General features: G+C 37.6%; 1 non-coding gene across 1 annotated transcript; it reads right to left on the bottom strand.

Moving 5' to 3' along the window:
• Positions 1-4,644: 4,644 nt before the first annotated feature.
• LOC141616118 (small nucleolar RNA R71) lies at positions 4,645-4,751 on the bottom strand. Its single transcript, XR_012530489.1, has one exon. It is a non-coding gene; the product is annotated as a small nucleolar RNA R71 (small nucleolar RNA).
• Positions 4,752-5,508: the final 757 nt, after the last annotated feature.

Below are 5,508 nucleotides of genomic sequence, written 5' to 3' on the forward strand. Positions count from 1 at the left end.
CTTTCTCTGGTCGGGCAAGGCCAAGGTGGGTAGCAAACATGTCCATGGTCAAGAGGAAACTAGTGTTCATGAGACGAAATTGTACGGTCTTAGTTGCCGCATCATAGGTGAAAGATCTCATGAACTCCAAGGTCAAGAAGGAGTAGGAATGCTTCCTAAGGCGATACAAACTAGTCAAACCCAAAGTCTCAAAGATGTGCCTCACATCCGTCTCTACCTTAAGGTCCTCTAAGATTGTGGTGTCGATACAACGAGTTGGTTTCATGCAAAGTTTCTATAACTCAACAAAAGCCTCCTTTTGCTTAAAGTCAGCAAAGACAATTGTAGGGTACTCAGGATCGGTGGGACAGTGGGTCCCTGACTCCCCTCCGCAACTTCGGGCTCAGAATCCCTCCCCCTCTTACTTTGACAAGTGGCAGCTGCATGTCTCGGCATATGTTTCAACATACATATTTAGGCACACAAACATACACTTTACTTGACGGAAATAAACCTTTCATGCGCACTTATGGATTAAGAAACAATAATGTAAACTAGCTTCACCAAAACAATCAAAAGTTTTAAACATGCTACTCCCACAATTCATAACAGACGGCCTTATAGCTTAAAAAAAAATTACGAAAATTGTAACATCAATTAACAAATTAAAGTATTAATCCTTTCAAAACAATTTCACAAAAAGGTAATCTATCAAAAAGATTTGGGGCAAATTTCAGTTTGGAGCACTTTTAAGACGGAGTTTTAACACCAAACATGATACCCATAACATACATTACTCAATTTTTTCTCTTCCATTCTCAAAAGACAAACAAAAATTCAATTTCTAACCCAAACCCTAAAAATTTTGGTCCATATATGTTCTCTTATAGGTTTGATTTTTTCTACTTCTAGCATCAATAATCAACAATTAGAGCAATTATACCAAATTAAAACAATTATAAGCAAGAATACATGAGTATAAATCGAATTTTTTAGAAAATCTAGCACTTTTACATGTTTCTAATCGATTAAAAACAAGAAAATGATTAGCATTCTTACCTTGAATGATTAGCAAATGAATAGAACGAATTAATCAAGAAGAAAAGCAAGAAATCAAGCACAAATTTCACCAACGGTTGAGAGAAAAGTTTGATGATAGAAAGTTAGGGTTTAGAGTAAAACGAAATAAGAAGAAGAATGAAGTTGGGAAAGTATAAGAATCCCGATAAAACACGGGTATAGCAGTACTTACTCGATCGAGTAAGTCGGGTACTCGATCGAGTGGCCTCTACTCGATCGAGTTAGAGCTACTCGATCGTGTTTTCGCTGGCGGTTCCAATGTTTTCGATCTAATAACCTCACAACTAGATGGAGTATGGTTTAATCGGTCAAGTAGGCAGTCGTACTCGGTCGAGTAAGATTAGGAAAGAGGTCAAAAGTTACGAGTTCGGTTAACGATTCCTTCAAAACAACAACTCGTGTCGAATCCAAAGTATATTTGGAACTCGTCACTGATTATTTCATCTAATTATGATGCATTAATACTTCTCAAATGTAACACAACTATTTCATCGGAACATTATATATACATATCATTCCATCCTATATCGAACATTATGCCAGACAATCTGCTATGATATCACCTTATACATATATAAAATCAACTCATTATTTTACACTTACTTACGCATATGTAAACTCAATCACTCGACATGTGATTACATTTCACCAAGCATCCATTTGGCAATATAGCTAACACTTTACTACTCGAGTTTGCTAAAATTTCAAACATGTCATAACAATTCATCAACCAAATATCTAACTTAACTATGCCATGTCACAAGAGTACGCAACAACATTCATCCATTGCATTTCCCAACATTACTTGACAACTTTTATTAACTAGAACGCATATAAAGACTCACAGCTCATTATCATCATCACATTACCCAAGGCTCGTATACCACTCCTAGCACATCCACCTTCTTTATCATATCCACACACACATATCCAACGATCCACAAACCTTCACAATTCATCGTCACTATTTGCACGCACTAAACATTACCATAGACTCCATCATAACTATTTCTAATCTATTGATCATACACATCTATGCACACAATTTCTGACTCGATATCCCCATACTCGGTGGCTCGCTTAAGCATATTGGGGCCATGATTTTGAAATGAGGACGCCTTCTCACCCAAAATCAAGCATCAGCCGGGGCTCCCAACATACATACACCAGGTTCATTTTATTAGACTCACTACGTGATGTGACTCATATTTGAGCACATTTAGTCCCCGAATTAACCTCGTTCCCATGCTTTCTAGCATATATTAGGGTCATTTCTTATCTTTAGTTTCCCATTTTGCATATTCTTTGAGGTTTTGTGTCCTTAGTAAGAGAGGATTTCTAACCTTGCATTTATAAGGCAAATTAGAGCTAAATGGATCTCATCTAATAACCAAGCATCAAGGAGAAGACCGACACTAGAGGCCTAAGCAAATAAATGAAGTGAAATGGGAAATGATGAAAATATCCTTAGACCCCCAACACGATCCCCGCGGATTGTTAAGGAGCCAAACAAGAGGAGAACCCTGTGCCACGATCCGAGTGGCCTGAGCTCAGGACGAGTGTCCCAGAGGCAGGATCCGAGAATCTCCTATATGATCCGAGCGGATCTCCTTACACGACCAACCCTGCTTCAGGAGAGGACGAGCGGATCCTGGTGGGAGTTGCAAGAACGATCCGCACATATCCCTCGGGATGAACAAGATGGTTAAGTTTTCTTAGGGTCTTAATAGTCATTTAAGCCCTTTGTAATCCTAATCCTTGTACTTAATTTTAGTATAAATACCCCCATTGTACTACCTAAATTAGCATTTCATCTTAATCAACCCTTAATATCATCTTAATCCTCTCTTAATTTAGTCTTAATTTAGTTATAATACACATTTCAATATTAACCACATCTTAATCTTTCATTAATCTCTAAATTGTTTATAGTTTTATTTGGGTAATTAGAAGATAATTTGGGTTTATTGGAGGATTGACAACCTTCTATCTTTCATCAAGTACTTCTATTATTCTTTGCTTTATTATTTGGATCATCTCCATAGGTATAATCCCTTTTTACCCTTGCTTAATTATTGTTAATCACATCATTTATTCATCATGTTTTGCTTTGTTAGTATGATTGGCAACCTTATTAGCATGTTAAACTTGATCATGAGTGATTAATCCTTTAGCTTTGGTTAATGGAGAATTAGGGGAAACAAACATGGGGATTGATCTATGCTTAATCTAATATGTTCTCATAATTAATTTTCTTGCTTGTTGTGATTTCAACCTATGCACATGTTATGTTTGATGAAATGCTAGACTATGAAACCTTGCATTTTTTACCCATCTCTTATCATTTCAATGAGGCTTGTAAGACATAAACCAACTCGAGCCTTGTTAGACCATGCATAGAGTTGAATAGGAGGAGACTAAGTCGAAGTGTAGGTGTTGTACAGTCTAGACGACTCGGCTCCGGGACCTAAATCTTCCTAGGGATTGTAAGATATACACTAACTCGATCCCATCACAACAATAAGTGCTTGCTTCTAATTGGGAACATGTTTGTATGATCTATTTCCATGAATCCCCTATGAACTCATGACACCCTAGTGCTTTTAGTCAATTGTTTACAACCCCTTTTATTGTTTTTTATTGTTTTCATTAATTTACATTCATCTTCTTGATTAGTTTAGATTACATCTCATCTCATACCAATTTGTGACACCCTAAGACATAGCTACTTGCAATTGAAATCCTAAATCAATACCCGTCCCTTGGGATCCGACCTTTACTTACCTCTTTACTAAGAGTAGTTTGTGAAGTTATAAATATTGTTTTGGTTGATAGCTTTGAGGACGAGACTATTTCACACCAAAAATGGCGCCGTTGCCGGGGACGATGTTCAATTGATTTGATTTTCGTTAATTGTTTTTAGTTGTGTCTTTTTTTACCTTGGGGAAGTCAATCTCCTCAAGGTAGTTCTAATTGTTTTCGATTTGTTTGATATTTTGCATGACTAGGAGATCACAAGGTAATTTATTACCTATTGATTTCGAGAATGAAAAGACCTTAACTAACAATAGAAGAGTTGCTAGAAGTACTTCGGGAGTTGTAGGTATTAGAGAGATTGTGGACATTCAACCAAATAACATTGAGTTTGTTAGCCCTTTCGCAAGAGAAGGAGAGGATAACCCAATTCAAAACCAACCACGAAAACAACCCACAATGCGTAAATTTTCTTCTCATTCCGTACCAACCGAGGAGAACCTACCAAATGGTAATCCTACACCACCACATTTAACCGGTAATTTCATTGCGAAATCCGCATTCATACAATTAGTTGAGAGAAGTCAATTTGGAGGGATGCATAGTGAAGACCTTCATTTACATATGGAGATTTTTTGTGACTATTGTGATGCAATTTCTCAAACCGGAGTTACTCAAGACCAAATCCGATGGGTATTGTTTCCTTTTTCTTTGATCGGTACCGCAAAGAAATGGTTGAAGAGCCTAGACAAGGCTACCCTTGGTATTGATTCATGGAAGAAGCTAGTACTTGCCTTCTACAAGAAATTCTATCCTCCGGAGAAGACTAATATGTTGAGATCCCAAATCACCGAGTTCAAGCAAAGGGATGAGGAATTATTATAAGAAGCATGGGAGAGATTTAAGGACACTTGTCGTTCTTGTCCACACCATGGGCTTTGTGAGTGTTTCCTTGTTCAACAATTTTGGAACGCCTTATATGAAGACTCACGTAATGTGCTCAATATGGGATCCAATGGGATGTTTACGGAAGTTGATGACAATCAAACATGGGCCAAAATCGAAGAGATTGCGGTTCATAATTCCCAATATAGTAGGCCTTGAAAGGCCACTAGAGGAGGAAGGCATGAGGTAGATTCCATCACACAATTGGGTGCTCAACTAAGTGCTCATATCGACACCATTAATTTGAAGTTTGAGAAGGCTATGGCTAAGCTTGATGAAGCTTCCAAATCACCCAAACAACATGTTAATGCTATGGTGGCATCATCCTCAATTCCAAGTGGAGTATGTGAAAGTTGTGGAACTTTGGGACATGAGCAAAGTGAATGTAGGGGAACAAATGAACAAGTGAATGCTTTCCCAGGATACAAGAATGGCACCCCTTATTCCAACTACTATAATGAGAATACCAAATTTCATCCAAATCTTTCATGCAAGAGCCAAAATGTCCAAAACGCCCAACCAATATACACCCAACCTCCAATGAGAAATCAAGCTCAAAGACCCTTTTTCAACCAAGGCCATGGTTATCAAAATCAACCTTCCTACAACCAATCCAATGACCAAAGCTTTAATGTTAGAAAAGCGGTCCTCCAAATGTAAAAGAACTAACAAGAATTCTTCATCCAAATGCAAAAAGATAGCCAAGCTAAAGAGATCACCATCAACAACATACTTGCCCACACCAAAATG

This window comes from Silene latifolia, chromosome 11 (genome assembly GCF_048544455.1).
Source record: "Silene latifolia isolate original U9 population chromosome 11, ASM4854445v1, whole genome shotgun sequence".
NCBI classification, from domain to species: Eukaryota; Viridiplantae; Streptophyta; class Magnoliopsida; order Caryophyllales; family Caryophyllaceae; genus Silene; species Silene latifolia.